Genomic DNA, 17,571 nt, shown 5'->3' on the forward strand with positions numbered 1-17,571 from the left:
TATTGAATAAAACGAAATAATAAAATATTTACTGAGGCATATGATAACTAATAATAAGATAATTACGATCGTGTGATCACTCACCTAGAGCCAGACATCCTGGAATGTGAAGCCAAGTGGGCCTTGGAAAGCATCACTACGAACAAAGCTAGTGGAGGTGATGGAATTCCAGTTGAGCTATTTCAAATCCTGAAAGACGATGCTGTGAAAGTGCTGCACTCACTATGCCAGCAAATTTGGAAAACTCAGCAGTGGCCACAGGACTGGAAAAGGTCAATTTTCATTCCAATCCCAAAGAAAGGCAATGCCAAAGAATGCTCAAACTACCGCACAATTGCACTCATCTCACACACTAGTAAAGTCATGCTCAAAATTCTCCAAGCCAGGCTTCAGCAATATGTGAACTGTGAACCTCCCGATGTTCATGCTGGTTTTAGAAAAGGCAGAGGAACCAGAGATCAAATTGCCAACATCTGCTGGATCCTGGAAAAAGAAAGAGAGTTCCAGAAAAACATTTATTTCTGCTTTATTGACTATGCCAAAGCCTTTGACTGTGTGGATCACAATGAACTGTGGAAAATTCTGAAAGAGATGGGAATACCAGACCACCTGACCTGCCTCTTGAGAAATTTGTATGCAGGTCAGGAAGCAACAGTTAGAACTGGACATGGAACAACAGACTGGTTCCAAATAGGAAAAGGAGTTCATCAAGGCTGTATATTGTCACCCTGTTTATTTAACTTCTATGCAGAGTACATCATGAAAAACGCTGGACTGGAAGAAACACAAGCTGGAATCAAGATTGCGGGGAGAAATATCAATAACCTCAGATATGCAGATGACACCACCCTTATGGCAGAAAGTGAAGAGGAACTAAAAAGCCTCTTGATGAAAGTCAAAGAGGAGAGTGAAAAAGTTGGCTTAAAACTCAACATTCAGAAAACGAAGATCATGGCATCTGGTCCCATCACTTCATGGGAAATAGATGGGGAAATAGTGGAAACAGTGTCAGACTTTATTTTTTTGGGCTCCCAAATCACTGCAGATGGTGACTGCCACCATGAAATTAAAAGACGCTTACTCCATGGAAGAAAAGTTATGACCAACCTAGATAGCACATTGAAAAGCAGAGACATTACTTTGCCAACAAAGGTCCGTCTAGTCAAGGCTATGGTTTTTCCTGTGGTCATGTATGGATGTGAGAGTTGGACTGTGAAGAAGGCTGAGCGCTGAAGAATTGATGCTTTTGAAGTGTGTTGGAGAAGACTCTTGAGAGTCCCTTGGACTGCACAGAGATCCAACCAGTCCATTCTGAAGGAGATCAGCCCTGGGATTTCTTTGGAAGAAATGATGCTAAAGCTGAAACTCCAGTACTTTGGCCACCTCATGTGAAGAGTTGACTCATTGGAAAAGACTATGATGCTGGGAGGGATTGGGGGCAGGAGGAGAAGGGGACGAAAGAGGATGAGATGGCTGGATGGCATCACGGACTCGATGGACGTGAGTCTGAGTGAAATCCAGGGGTTGGTGATGGACAGGGAGGCCTGGCGTGCTGCTATTCATGGGGTTGAAAAAAGCTGGACACAACTGAGTGACTGAACTGAACTGAACTGATGATAACTAAGAACTTCCCTTGTGGCTCAGCTGGTAAGGAATCCGCCTGTAATGCGGGAGACCTGGTTTGATCCCTGGGTTGGGAAGATCCCCTGGAAAAGGGAAAGGCTCCCCACTCCAGTGGCTCCCCACTGTATAGTCCATGGGGTTGCAAAGAGTCGGATACAACTGAGTGACTGTCACTTTCATGATAACTAAATAATATTAAAGAAAATTTGAGGGATTTGCCTGGTCATCCAGTGGTTAAGAATCTGCCTTCCAATACAGGGTACCTGGGTTTGATTCCTGGTCAGGGAGCTAAGATTCCCACATGCTATGGGGCAGCTAAGCCCGTATGTTCTAGAGCCCACATGCTACAACTAGAGAGGAGCTCACGCACCACAACTAGAGAGGCCCCTGGGCCACAACAGAAGATCTCAAGTGCTGCAACTAAGACCTAACACAGCAAAATAAATAAATAAATATTAAAATAAAAATAAATTACATTCATATTTTTTAAAATTGGGAAACTTGGCAAACATATTTTATTTATTAAATTTAAATATTTCTATGTCAGTCTGAAAGAAAATATTCAGTTCGGTTCAGTCTCTCAGTTGTGTCTGACTGTTTGTGACCCCATGGACTGCAGCACGCCAGGCCTCCCTGTCCATCACCAACTTCCCAGAGCTTACTCAAACGCATATCCATAGAATTGGTGATGGCATCCAACCATCTCATCCTCTGTCATCCCCTTCTCCTCCCACCTTCAATCTTTCCCAGCATCAGGGTCTTTTCAAATGAGTCAGCTCTTAGCATCAAGTGGCCAAAGTATTGGAGTTTCAGCTTCAGCATCAGTCCTTCCAATGAATATTCAGGATTGATTTCCTTTAGGATGGACTGGTTAGATCTCCTTGCAGTGCAAGGGACTCTCGAGAGTCTTCTCCAACACCACAGTTCAAAAGCATCAATTCTTCAGCGCTCAGCTTTCTTTATAATCCAACTCTCACATCCATACATGAGTACTGGAAAAACCATAGCTTTGACTAGACAGACCTTTGTCAGCAAAGTAATGTCTCTGCTTTCTAATATGCTGTCTAGGTTGGTCATAACTTTTCTTCCAAGGAGCAAGCATTTTTAATTTCATGGCTGCAGTCACCATCTGCAGTGATTTTGGAGTCCAAAAAAATAAAGCCACTGTTTCTATTGTTTCCCCATCTATTTGCCATGAAGTGATGGGACCGGATGCCGTGATCTTAGTTTTCTGAATGTTGAGTTGTAAGTATTAAATAAATGTACTAAATTATTAAATAAAAATGAAATAATTCACAAATAAGACGTTTATGGAATGATAACTAAAGGATATTAATTGGATATTAAAATATATTTATTAAAGTAAATAGCTCAGAAAATTCACACTCTGCTGGAATAGCTGGGCTTAGGGTTGTTGTGTTAGCTTTCTACTGCTGTGTAACAAATCTCTACAAATTTAGCAGCTTAAACTAACACAAGTGAAATATATCACAGTTTCTCTAGGTTGAAATTGGGCACCGAGGGTCTGGGGAAGCAGAAGTTTCCTGTGATCTGTGATAAGGGATGAGGAGGTGGAGAGGAAGTGGCAAGCCTAGAGGGTGGAGAGTGTCTTGGAGATGGTTCAGCAGCTCAGAGCTGATGTTAAGTGCAGTAGGAACCATGTCAGCATTTCAATGGGAAGAAGGTCAGAGACTTCAGAGAGGAGACAGTGGCAAAGTCTGACCTTGACCCAGGTGGTGGTGCCTTTGGGAAAGACAGGGGAGCAGAAAGGGGGAGCACGTTGTCTTGGAGGGGAAGAAAGACAATGGATGCAAGTCTGACCACATTTCTTTCCAACTGCCGGTCATTCATGCAAATGAAGACATCCAGTGGACAGTTGGGATACTGGCTGAAAGTTAGAGAAAGAGACCTGGGTTGATAAGGGCATGGTGAGAAACTATCCAAGGACACGGTAGGGGCCGACTAGGTGGAAGGCTAATGAGAGAATACAAGGGAAAAGAAAGAAGTGATGTGGAGCCTTTGCAACAGTGCTTAACAAAAAGTATGTACTCATAGCTTCAGAGGAGCTTCTGCAAGCTGTGGATCTGTACACCCCATCGCCAGCATCCTGAATCACAGTCTGGTTAAGCATCCTTGGTCCACTGAGGAGAGACATGGGCTATGTATCCATGGCCTCTGCATCCTTGGATTCAACCAACCACAGAGAGGAAATGTTTTTTTTTTTAATCCAGAAAGTTTCAAAAAGCAAAACTTGAATTTGCTGTGTGTTTGCAACTATTTTCTTAGTGTGCATGCCTGCTAAGTTGCTTCAGTTGTTTCTGACTCTTTGGGACCGTATGGACTGTAGCCCACCAGGCTTGTCTGGATGGGGTTCTCCAGGCAAGAATACTGGAGTGGGTTGCCATGGTCTCCTCCAAGGGATCTTCCCAACCAGGGGTTGAACCCACATCTCTTATGTCGCCTGCACTGGTGGGCTGGTTCTTTATCACCAGTGCCACCTGAGAAGCCCCATTTACTTAGCATTTATAATTTATAATACATTTACTTAGCATTTACATTGTATTATGTATTATAAGTTATAAATGAGTTAAAGTATATGGCAGGATGTGCATATTTATATGCAATGTCAGACTTTATCTTTTTGGGCTCCAAAATCACTGTAGATGGTGACTGCAGCCATGAAATTAAAAGACGCTTACTCTTTGGAAGAAAAGTTATGACCAACCTAGATAGCATATTGAAAAGCAGAGACATTACTTTGCCAACAAAGGTCCATCTAGTCAAGGCTATGGTTTTTCCTGTGGTCATGTATGGATGCGAGAGTTGGACTGTGAAGAAAGCTGAGCGCTGAAGAATTGATGCTTTTGGACTGTGGTGTTGGAGAAGACTCTTGAGAGTCCCTTGGACTGCAAGGAGATCCAACCAGTCCATTCTGAAGGAGATCAGCCCTGGGATTTCTTTGGAAGGAATGATGCTGAAGCTGAAACTCCAGTACTTTGGCCACCTCATGTGAAGAGTTGACTCATTGGAAAAGACCCTGATGCTGGGAGGGATTGGGGACAGGAGGAGAAGGGGACAACAGAGGATGAGATGGCTGGATGGCATCACTGACTTGATAGATGTGAGTTTGAGTGAATTCTGGGAGATGGTGATGGACAGGGAGGTCTGGTGTGCTTCGATTCATGGGGTTGCAAAGAGTCAGACACAACTGAGCAACTTAACTGAACTGAACTGAATGTGCCATTATATAGGGCGCTTGAGAATCTGTGGATTTTGGTATCTGATGGGGTCCTGGAATTGAATGCCCTGGAAATACCCAGGGACAAGTGTGTAAGAGATTGTTCACAAACTTGGCTGGGGCATTTCAGGAAGTTGTAAGAGCATAATTATATAGTGAGTTGGGATAGAAGAACCTAGAGTAAGTTCAAACAAGCTATTCTAGAGCAACAGTTTAAGACGCGAGGAGATGGACCCATCAATAGGGTGTTTTGTGAGAAGACAACGTGGTGGGACACAGATCAACAGATCAACAAATGAAGGAGGGAATGTGGGAAATGATGATTATCCCAAGACTCCAAGAGTTTCCTATCTGACCTGAATTCAGTAGGACTCATTTACTGAATGAGAGCATTTCTTCCCGGGGAGAAATTAATTTGTGCGTCCATTCAGCCCAGATTCACTGAGCAATTTTATATTTCAGATAGTGTTCTAGCTGAGGAGGATAAAGCTGGGAGCAAGAGGACAGGAGCCCTCCCTGTCTCTTAGGGCTCACCTTGAGACGAATGCAAGACACCTGAGCATCTAACACATAAAATTTCAGATAGTGATCTGTTGAAAATAAAGTAGGGTCAGGGGTTCTGGGTGGTTTTGTCTGGAGAGGGTATGCAGGAAGGACTCTCTGGAAGGGACCTTTGAGACCTGAATGAAGGCACCTGTGATAACGTTTGGAACAGAGCTTTGGAGGCACAAGAAGAATCGAGTGAGACTAGAACACACCGGTGTGGATTTGTTTGGTGTTCATATGCTCAGTCGTGTCTGACTCTTTGCGACCCCATGGACTGCAGCACACCAGGCTTCCTGTCCTTCACCATCTCCCCGGGAGTTTGCTCAAACTCATGCCCATCGATCGAGCCCATGATGCCATCCAACCACCTCGTCGTCTATCGTCCCTTCTCCCCTTCTCCTCCAATCTTTCCCAGCATCCGGCTCTTTGCTAACGAGTTGGCTCTTCGCATCAGGTGGTGCGGAGTGGGCAGGATGAGAAGTCAGAAGAGTGACGGGTGAGAGTCAGCCAGGGCCAGAGCGCTTGCAGGTCTGAGCGCCCGTGATGGTTAAAGAACTTTCTGGCTGCCCCGTGAGGGACGGACTAAAGGGGGCAGAGCGCAGACCGTCGTCCGTTTATCAGGCACCTTATTTCGGACATTCCCTGCCACCTCTAAGTCTTCCAAGGTAACTGCCTATTTATTTGAACGCGAACTTCCCTCAGGTGTTCCGGCAGCGTAGGTCAAAGGCAGGTCCACCGGTCAGCCGCTGGACCAGGTGACTGATCCCGGCGCCCGGAGGCGGGCCTGGGGCTCCCTGACTCCGCGCGAGGGATGCGCTCGGGTCGCGCCTCGCTTCGCCCTGGCGCCTTCCACCTCCGAGCGGCCTTGCCCTGACCTGCTTCCCAGGAATGCATCCCCGGGCCCGCCTCTCCCCAGTCCCAGCGGGACGTGAGCTCCTCTGGCTCCTAGCGGGGTTCCCCGGCAGTTCGCACTGGGGATTCGGATCCAAAACCCACCCTCTGGCCTCGGCTCGCGGAAAGGGGGCGGGTGGGGGCGCGAACCTTATCTCGGGCTCCGCCTCCGAGGCCGGGAGCGTCCCGCGCGCTCCGCACCGGCCGCCCGGGGCAGACGGGCTCCGGGCTCCGGGAGGGGAGGGCGGCCGACCCGCTCCGGCCCAGGTGGTGGCAGGGCCGCGGCCGGTCATTTCCAGGACCCCCGGGCCCCCGCGGGGCTCGCCGCTGCCGCGACAGCACCCCTGAGCAGGGACGCGCGCCAGGTAAGGCGGCCCCTTCTCCTCTCCTGTCCCTGCCGTGACGGCGAACCGGGGACCTCCGGCTCGAGCTCCCGCGTCTGCAGGGTGCAGTTTCTTCCCGCGCGTGCGGAGGCAGCGAGTGAACCGGCAGGCAGAGTCGGCACCCAGGCTGGAGCCTGGGACCCGGGATCTGTCCCGCAAAGTTCCTGGGTGGTCGCATGATCTCCGTAGCCTCTCTGGACTCTGATTTCTGCTCGGAGCATTCTGGCCTCTGAAAATGGATAGTGCGCGGTGATTTACTCCCCTAAGCTCATCTATCTGGGCCGCGGTCTTTCTAGAAGGGGCTGGTGTCCACACGTGCGGCGCAGGGAGCGTGATGCCGAGCGCGGGGTGGCGGGCTGTGCGCGGTGCCCGGGAGGTTCTCTGAGACTGCGGCCCCGGAGGCTCACTCAGGGGAGCATGACAAATCCGGGGCCGGGACAGCACCCAGTCAATTGTATCGGAATCTGTGGGAGTGGGCTACACACTTCCCAGGTGACTGCCAGGTGGTGTGGCTTTGGGAACCAGTGGCTGAGAGCCCTGCTTCTCCAAGGAAGGGGTGTCTCTTGGCAGCAGCAGCAGCCTCCCCTGGGAACTTTCAGAAATGCAAACTCGGGGGCCCCGCTTGGGAGGCGCAGACTATCCGAATCTGAAACTGCGGGGTAGGGACCAGCCCGCTGTGTGTTCCTGGACCCTGCAGGTCAGGCTAGCGCTGGCTCACTGTAGAGGGCTCTGGGTCGGGTTTCAGCGGAGGGAAGGGCAGACGCCTTTGGCTTTCCTTCCAGAGAAGGGAGGAAACAGACCCCTTTTCTGAAAATCTTAGATATTTATCAGTAGGGTTCTACCCATATATATATAAATATATATATATTTAAATGCCGTGGACTTTGGAGGATTCTGAAAAGGGCGGAGACTTAGCCATCACCTGGAGCGAAGTTTCCTGTAGTAAACATTTTCTATTTTTAAGAGTTGAAAGGAAGCCAAAGAAGACATGCACCTAAGAATCTCCTGGCTGCAATAACACCAACGTTTGGCCCCTGATGGGGCTGCTCCCTATCATCCCTGTCATCAGTACACTTTACAGGACTCATATGAGGTATGAGCAACTGGAGGTTTCAGGGATTCATGCCAGTTCTCCAGAGTGCAAGGAAATTCAGCCTTGCAGGTCTCTGAATTCTCTGAGTGGCTCCTTTTTTTCTTTTCTTTTTTTTTTCTTTCTCTCTCTCTTTTTTTTTTCTTTCTCTTTTTTTTTTTTTTTTTTTTTTAAAATAGAGATCTGAGATTTCAAAATTTTGGCGAGAAAAATAATTCCAGCTGTTCGTAAGTCATTAGTACAGAAATAGAATGACTTTGCAAATAGGCTTAAATGGATCTGAAAATCTGATGTTGGAAAAAAAGCTAGAAGAGGCGTGACTGTGGTCCTACTACATGTGTGCTGGGGTGAACACTGCTCAGTGTTCTGCGCGGAAAGCAGTTGCTTTCCAAGCTGCTATTGTCAGAGCCAATTTGTGATGAGGTATAGAGACCTTTAAGGGACAGGTTCTAAGCTTGTGTTCAGAGAACTGGGGGGAATACAGGTTGTGGTGAGGACTAGGAGCCTCGATCTGAGGCCCAAGATGCAGGTTCAAGATCTGTTCTTCTGATTCTCTGAGCTCTGGGGCAGGGGTATAACTCTGTGGGCCTCACCTTCCTCATCTGCAGAATGGGCAATGCCATTTTGTTGTCAGAGTTAAAGGAAATAATGCTTCCAGCATAGTCAATGACATGTTTGCTAGTCCAAAATGTACGCACACACACAGACACACATGCCAACTAAAAAGAAAATAAAGACCTAATCCCCAGACACTTTGAATGAAAACTATGTGGAGAACATGGTCACACTTTATATTTACATGAATTTACGTGTCAGCCTCACCCTTAGAATTTACAGTTTTTCCTTCTTACTAGAATCTGAATATATGGGCATCCTCTAATTAGCTTCCTAATTTTACTCTATGTTTTATATAGAACTTTCTAGAACAAAATTTTTCTAGTAGATTATCTTCAAGTCAACAGCCTAGTTTTTAATCTACTCACTGTGTATGGTAAAGGATTTTACCATCTGGTGGAATTTATAATCTTCACATTCAAATTTAAACAGCCTTAAATCTGGCTCTCCAGAATATCATTCCTTCTAAAAGACAGTTCAAATGGTAGGCCTGGCATGCTGTGGCTTCCAAGAACATCAGTTTAGAAGTCCTACCTGGTGTTTCCTAGGTTCTTGGGAGAGAAAAATGAAACGTTATGCAGTTACATCAAGGTTTGCTCAAGACAATGTGAGAGAGAGCCAGGTGAGGACACAGCAAGGACAAGCCTCAACTGGCAGAAGGGGCAGGGGAGGCCATTGAACTGTCCTTTTGTTTCTTAGCTGCAATAATTTCACAGTGCTTCAGAACCACATATAGAAGAAGCAACTCCTTTTACAATATTTGATTGGAACTGATCTGGGTGATCCTTTAGAACCAGAGAGTTCTAGTAAAAAAAAAAAAATGGGGATTAATTCCAAGAAATATGCCACTTGATTCTGTACTTTGAAATGCATCTTGATTCACCTTTAATTTCAGTGATAAATTGACTATTAGATTTCCAACTTAGGATGCAATTTTAGGACTCATCTTCCATCTTTGAATGTAAGAGATTGTACTCTTTCTGTTACCAGTCTTCTGTGACTTCTAGAAGACTAAACATAATACAAGTTTCAGCACATAAACATCTTGGTTACTCCATTCAGGAAATCGGGTCTTCATTAGGATACTTTGGAAGTTACAATGTAATGTCATTAAATTGAATATGATTAGAATTTAATGTTATTAAATTAAATGTAATTGCAACTTAATGTAAGTTGGGTAATGTAAGTAGGGTTTTCTTTTTGGCTTACTATGTATGAGATGAGGAGTGGTTCTGGGCATGAAAAGTGAAGATCAGAGGCACTTCTCTTGATGGGGAAAATGAAGGCGTGTGGAAGCAAATTAAAAGGCTCAATAATCAAATTATGTATCCTGGATAATTTAACTCAAGAGCTGAGCATCTGTGATGTTGCAAGTCAACGACAAGATGAAGCAGCCCAGTGAGTGGCCAGTTCGGAAAGATGCTAATGCCCCACAGTGATTTCATGATTCTCCGTTTGCAGGCAAAAGGGCTGGAGCAGAGATAATCATAAAGAAGTGAGCCTAATTGCCTTTATTTTTCATAACTTGGCTCACTTAGAAAGGTTCTGATTGTCTTCATTTCAGTTCACTTATTTTGATGGCCCACTTTGTTCCAAAGTTGACGGTTTTACCATTAAGGCCAACCTGGAAAGTCGTGTGAGCAAAACACATCACAGCAAAGGGATATACGTTTTTATTTTGTATTTATTATTTTTGGATTGTATTTCTCAGCATGCAGTAGTAACTCTTTAGTTTGTTTCATTAGCATTCTTGTGGGAAACAACTTGAAATATTTATTCCTGGCAAGTGATCCAGTCTCATGAAAAGAGAATTGGCTCTGTGGCTGAGCCTTCTCCATCTCACAGTTATGGACACACACTTTTCAGCCACAATGCCAAGCCTTGAGTCCTGACTGTCACTTACCAGTTGTGTAACCTTTCTTTGTTTCTGTTTCCCTCCTTAGTAAAATTGGGCTGAATGTATACTAAGTCGCTTCAGCCGTATCTGACTCTTTGTGACCTCATGGACTGTAGCCCCCCAGGCTCCTCTGTCCATGGGATTTCCCAGGCAAGAATATTGGAGTGGGTTGCCATGCCCTTCTCCAGGGGACCTTCCTGACCCAGGGATCAAACCTGTGTCTCTTAAGTCTCCGGCATTGGCAGGTGGTTTTTTTTTTTTTTTTTTTACCACTGGCACCACCTGGGAAGCTCTAAAACTGGGGAATAGTACCTACATCAGGGGGGTTATCATGAGGAGTAAATGAGTCAACAAACATAAAGTTCTACTAACAGTGAATGCTTAATAAGTATTTCCTATCATTTCTCCTTGGATGTTAATGGTTTAAGCTGATGCTCTCTTTTTCTCTTTTCACCTCTGAAAATTAGATCCTGAAAAGGCAGTGGTAATTCAGGTTATGTCATTTGATGCTTTTTCTGTTTTAGCTAGTAAGAGAATTTGTTTCTGAATAAATGAAGTCCTTCAACTTTCTTGGAAAATAATACAAACTTTTGAACAACATTCTAAAAGTTGCCAGATGCTGCTACTGCAGGCCTGAGACCACACTTGGAGAATGACTGCTTCACCCACTAGTTCCCAAACTGGACTAAACATTGGAGTCACCTGAGATCAGAGCTGTAGCATGTTGATGCCCAAACTGATTAAAAAGTTAATCAGTTGGGTTAATTTATTGTGAAATGTAGTTGTCATGTGCTTTGAAAAAGAGAGGCTGTGTAACATTACACCTTACCTGTCTATATGGAATTCCTATGCACTCATAGCATTTTTAGGGATATTATAATTTGTCCAGTCGAAATGGGGAAAAAGACTTGGGGACCTCATTCTTGGCTAAAAGCTCAGGAACAGTCAGTGGTGGCACTAGATAACAACAGGCTTCCTGTATTCTGCTCAGTACATTTTTCATTCAACTGCCTTGTCTTCTGAAAAATCAGATAATGTGGTAGAAGCACATAATCCCAGATAAAGTGCCCTGGGAATCCTATGGATCTGCCTGTCTCCCTTGACCCAGTTTGATTTTTGATTTCAGGGTTATTTATTGAAAAGCTTTTCTAAATGAAAATTCACTGACATCACCATAGCTAAGTGTAAGAAAATAAACATATAGCTATCCATTGTGAAAAGGAAGAGTTTTTTTATAGCTAGGTTAAGGATCTAGTTGAGTTTTTCCTTTTTGCCGTTGCTTTAGCAGTTTGGCTTTTACTAATGAAAAACTCAGAGGTATCTTTGAGAATTTCAGGAAACATGGACAGTTTCTCAAGTCCAAGTTTGGTGAGCGTCTGGGAATCCTGCCAGGTTCTTCTGTTCGATTCACTGTTTAATTTTTGTTTTGACTTGTCTTGTTTTGATATAGGTAAGTGTAGCCACGATCACAGTGTTATGTTACCCGCTAACTGTTTTTACAGTTACTGGTGTCAAGAAGAAAAGATTAAGAACTGACACAATTTTCTTTTTAAATTCGAGGTAAAAACTTCTAGTGAAGTCTGAGCTTTATAGGAAGTTCTTCTAAATATATTCTTTGGAAATGTATAGCCTTTTACATTTTTATTATGTAACAGTGGTAAATAAAAACAAACACTCAGAATATATGTTTTACATTTTTATGGCAACTTTCAAATCTATAGGTGATTCAATGAAACAAAGTATTGAATGTTTTATAAATGCTAAACCTTGCTGTATTTCTCTACTGAATTAGGAAGAGGCCGTTTGATTCCAACTCAAGGGGCTGTCTAGGCACTCACCAGTACCCAGAATTAGATACAATATTAAAGATAAGGAAAGGAGGAACATTCTTTGTAAGTGTTCAGCCAATAATCACACTGTGGTGAAGTGCCTGTCCAGCTTAACTGTCCTCTGGGATTCAGAAAAGTTACTTTGTTCAGTTTAGTAAGTCTATTGAGAGCCAACTGGCAGTTTTCTTTTTTCAAATGGAAAGCTCCTTTTCATTTATTATATAAAAATAGCACTTTGTACCTATTTTTAAGTGAAAAAATGTATAAGGCAAAAATAGTTTTGATTTAAATTTATGAAAATCAACAAGTGTGGCATGATGTGTCACTGTTTCTTTTCAAACCATTTTGATTCTCATTTAACATAATGTCTTGAATTAATCTTTAGAAAGGGCTGAATATGATTTTTTTTAAAAATATTGAAATATAGTTGATTTCCAATATTATGTTAGTTCTAGGCATACAGCACAATATTCAGTTATGCATATATATAAAATATATATATATATATGTGTGTGTGTATATATAGGTATATATTGGAGAAGACTATGGCACCCCACTCCAGTACTCTTGCCTGGAAAACCCATGGACGGAGGAGCCTGGTGGGCTGCAGTCCATGGGGTCACTGAGAGTCGGACACGACTGAGCAACTTCCCTTTCACTTTTCACTTGCATGCATTGGAGAAGGAAATGGCAACCCACTCCAGTGTTCTTTCCTGGAGAATCCCAGGGACAGGGGAGCCTGGTGGGCTGCCATCTATGGAGTCACACAGAGTCGGACATGACTGAAGCGACTTAGCAACAACAGGTATATATGTTCTTTTATAGGTTATTACAAGATACTGAGTATAGTTCTCTGTGCTGTGCAGTGAGTCCTTGTTGTTTCCTATTTTATGTATAGTCGTGTATAGCTGTTAAAACCAAACTCCTAATTTATCCCTCCCCCCTTTTCCCCTTTGGTAGTGGTAAGTACGGTTTTTGTTTCTGTGGGCCTATTTCTGTTTTGTAAATAGGTTCAATTGTGAGATGATTTTTAGAGTCCACATATAAGTGGTATCGTTTGGTCTTTGTCTTTCTCTGCCTGACTTACTTCACTTCGTACATGATCTCTAGATCTATCCATGTTGCTGCCTGTGGCATTATTTCATTCTTTTTTATGGCTGAGTACTATTCCATTGTGGATGTGGACCATATCTTTATTCATTGACAGTTCACAGCAGCACTATATACAGTAACCAAGACATGGAAGCAACCTGTGTCCATTAGAAGATGAATTTGATTTGAATTTATATTATGGCAAGAAGTGGAGAAGTTACACCAGAGGGAGGCACTGTGGAGAAGAGAAAAACCCAAGGTCCTGAGAATGCGGCTGACTCCTCCACTTCTCTGTAGAAGCTTCCCTTTTCCTTCTGGCAGTGCCTGTCCATCCTTTCGGAGTTCCTTTTCCTTTCCCTGTTGAAATCACTTGTTAGCCAGCACTTCTGGACTAAGGTTTGAAATGAGAGAGAGTGAAGGATGCTTCCTGAGGAGCAGGGATGCCAAGGTAGCTGTCTTAGGTAGAGTGGTTCATACATTTCCTATTTAAGTCCCTTTGGAATGAGGAGGGAGCAGGGATGAAAAGAAAACGTGGGATTCAGAACTCTTGATGGGATATGGAGGCGCGTGGAACCTTATTCAAACCTTATCCTGTATAAGTTAGTGCAGCAAGTTTGTCAGTGTGGGATCTGACCTACAATCTAAGTTATATGTTGTTTTCATTCTGCCAGTTGAATAAGAGTAACAGTATTTGTACACGAAGTACTAAATAAATAGACATACATTATTTCCAAGAAGGCTATGGACCAGGAAATGGGAAACCTGGTTTCTCATCCCAGTCTACCACTAACTTACTAAATCGGTTGCTTATCAGAAAAGCCTGTAGTAAAACAGACTTGGTAGGTGTGATTGTAAAGTCTTCTTTCATTTTCTTTTTCTTGGTGAAAAGCACCATTTGAGACCATCATGGATCACGTGAAGAGTTGTAGCTTAGACCATCTGTGTTCAGAGGTGAAGTCAGTTTGAGTAAAACCCTTTAGGAAGTTAGTCTCTAGAGAAATGTAGCATTCATTCCAAAAATTCCTATAACAATATTCTTGAATGTTCACTGAAGATGGATGTTACTGTGCGTGGGAAATAATGAGATAGCAGATCTTTGTATTTCAAGAAAATTGTATTTTCCTTTTCATGATGGCTAAACAAACTTTTTTGGCCTCCATATGGGAATTATATAAAACATATTCACTGGTCTTTTCAACACTTGGAAAAAAATTCTTATTCTTAAGTATGGGTTTATAAATGAAATCATGTTTATATGAGTAATCATATTGTAGTTTTGAGCTCAAAATTCTATGTTTCCCAAAATGTTAACAGTTGCATTTTGACGGTAGTATGATAGATATTTTCTTTCCTGCTTTTCTTTGTTTCCTCTATTTTTTAATACACATGTATTACCTTTATAATGAAAAAATAAATACATAACTACATGCTTTTTAGAGGAAGCATATGAAATGGTAATTTTGAATACTAATACAAATGTATTAGTGATATAGATACAAATGTATTAGAGAGATAATGATGTTACAATGTGATTCGTTTACATTCCTGTAATTCACAAAGCACATGTATGAGATGTACTTTGAAATACCAGACACACTAATAAGAGATAGTAGAATCTGGTGAAAATGATAGGTGTGATTTTTATTAAAAGCAGAGCGTCACTTTCTTACTCCTAGTGAGTGCCAAAAGAATATTATGTATTCTAATCCTGTAAAGCCATCGAGGATTATAGCTAAGATCGGGGTTGGGGGGGTATGTAGTCATAGCCCTGCCACTTGGCACCTGTGTGACCTTGTTTATGGTTCTTAACCTTTTAAAGCTTAATTTTCCCATTTGTCAAGAGAGGATCAAAGGACCTACTTCATGCTGTGGTCAAGAGTGTTCAGTGGAATAATGCACACAAACTCTTAAACACAGTGCCTGGCAGGGAAAGGTACTCAAATTAGTTATTACCACAAGTGAATATTCTTCCTACTTCTGATCTTGTTCACACATCTGATTTGGATATTACCTTGTGGAAAGCTTGCTGCTGCTTTAGATGAGGTATCCTCCAGGCAGCCGGGGTCATGGCAGACAGATGACTCCAGACTTTCACCCTTCTCCATGTTGTGCTGGGGATGCAGGGAGCATGTCTCCCAAAGCTAGCAGTGCTCTAGGGGTGCCAACAGAGGCTTTGCAGAGCAACTCCTGTGACTCTAAGTACTTATTATGGAGTCTGGGAGGCCAGCATCCTTTGCCATATGGCACAATCCCCAGTGGTTGTTGGGTGGAGTTGGAAGTGTCCTTAGGACCGACTTGCAGCTGCAGATGGTTTGTTATGAGCTCCTCCTGCTGCTGCTAAGTCGCTTCAGTCATGTCCGACTCTGTGCGACCCCATAGATGGCAGCCCACCAGGCTCCCCCATCCCTGGGATTCTCCAGGCAAGAACACTGGAGTGGGTTGCCATTTCCTTCTATGAGCTCCTAGATTTTAGCAATTGTAGAGGTTTCGTTGGTCAGGGTCCTGGATAGTCCATCTTATGCATGCATGTGTGAAGTCACTAGAGTCATATCTGACTCTCTGCAACTCTGTGGACTATAACCTGCCAGGCTCCTTTGTCCATGGGATTCTCCAGACAAGAATACTGGAGTTGGGTTGCCATGCCCTGCTCCAGGGAATCTTCCCAACCGAGGGATCAAGCCTGCATCTCTTATGTCTCCTGCGTTGGTAGGTGGGATTTTTTACAACTAGTCGGACACGACTGAGTGACTTCACTTTCACTTTTCTCTTTCATGCATTGGAGAAGGAAATGGCAACCCACTCCAGTGTTCTTGCCTGGAGAATCCCAGGGACAGGGGAGCCTGGTGGGCTTCCGTCTAGGGGGTCGCACAGAGTCGGACACAACTGAAGCGATTTAACAGCAGCAGCAGCAGCAGCGCCACCTGGGAAGCTTGACTCCCTCTTGTTTTCCTCTGTGAAAATTAGAAAATTGCTTTGTTTCCCGGAGAAGGCAATGGCACTCCACTCCAGTACTCTTGCCTGGAAAATCCCATGGATGGAGGAGCCTGGTAGGCTGCAGTCCATGGGGTTGCTAAGAGTCAGACATGACTGAGCAAATTCCCTTTCACTTTTCACTTGCATGCATTGGAGAAGGAAATGGCAACCCACTCCAGTGTTCTTGCCTGGAGAATCCCAGGGACGGGGGAGCCTGGTGGGCTTCCGTCTATGGGGTTGCACAGAGTCGGACACGACTGAAGTGACTTAGTAGCAGCAGCAGCTTTGTTTCCAGGCAGATGCAGCTCTGGGTTTCAGTATCCATTTGCCTCCTCAACTAGAGACCTTTGTGTGGCCATAGCACAGAATTTTATGTATTTGTATAGGATACGTGTTAATTCATCCACTAGGCAAATATTTTTCCAGCTGTTTCCATAGATTAATTCCAGATCCTAGAGATGCAGCAAAAATGAGACACGATCCCTGTCCTCCAGGACTCGCAATCTCTTTGCAAATTTCACTGTGTCTGCTTTGTCTATCAGGGTTGGTATTATATCACGGAACTTTTAACCCTAGTACATTGCTGCTTTCGGTAGAGTGCTTCAAAGAGGATGTCATGGTTGATTTCATATGTTAATTGCTCCCATACCCACTAATCTGAAGGTTTATTATTGGGGGTCCCTGGTTGGGTCTATGCTCTTCTCAAAACTGTGGTGAACTCTATATGTATAATGTATATCAGTAAATTTCTACAAAGTGTTTAGACTAGGCACATAGTCTACCAATCCAAAAACTAAACAAAAACCCATGATGAATTGAATTGAAGTGATCATGGCTTAAAATAGAAGGAAGTTATGGAGACGCTGGGAAAATCAGAATCAATTATTTTTAGACTACACATGTCAGAGCCCTGAAAAAAAATGTAAATATTTTTGAGCTCTGATTCATTCTCAATTAGTTAATTAAGTGAATGTCTGGCCAGTTACCAATATAGGATAGTGAGAGCCATTTGTGCATCTGTATTTCCTTAACTGTGCCTCGAAATATTTTTAATTTTTAGCTGGATAGTGTAATTTCACATTGGACACTTTTCGGCCAGACCTATTACATCATTAAATGCTAAGCTTGAGTAGTACAATGAGTTTGTGTGTTTTAAATGTTTCTACATCATCTTGGATAAGGCTGTCAAGTTGAATTTCATATCTCCTATCTAGAAACCTGCCATGTTATCCATACTTGAGCCTAAAACAGTTTAAGTAAGACTAGTGAAGCCATTATAATTTCATATTTTCAAACTTGATTTGAATACTAATGACTTTAAGAATAAATGTGTGCATGTTTTCCACTTCATTCCATCTTCAGCTTTTCTGCAAAGATGAGCATGTATCATAAAG

General features: G+C 43.4%; 1 protein-coding gene across 1 annotated transcript in view; it reads left to right on the plus strand.

Annotated features, from left to right (window-relative positions):
* The first annotated feature begins 6,463 nt into the window (after positions 1 to 6,463).
* Positions 6,464 to 17,571, plus strand: part of COL21A1 (collagen type XXI alpha 1 chain) — a 231,591-nt gene continuing 220,483 nt past the window's right edge. The window contains exon 1 of the mRNA XM_086370609.1: positions 6,464 to 6,663. The gene's annotated coding sequence lies outside the window, so the exon portion shown is untranslated. The remainder of the gene's footprint in view (positions 6,664 to 17,571) is intronic.

The sequence above is a fragment of the Bos grunniens genome, chromosome 23 (assembly GCF_055505025.1).
Source record: "Bos grunniens cultivar Pamir isolate PY7600 chromosome 23, Bosgru_T2T1.0, whole genome shotgun sequence".
Classification (NCBI taxonomy): domain Eukaryota; kingdom Metazoa; phylum Chordata; class Mammalia; order Artiodactyla; family Bovidae; genus Bos; species Bos grunniens.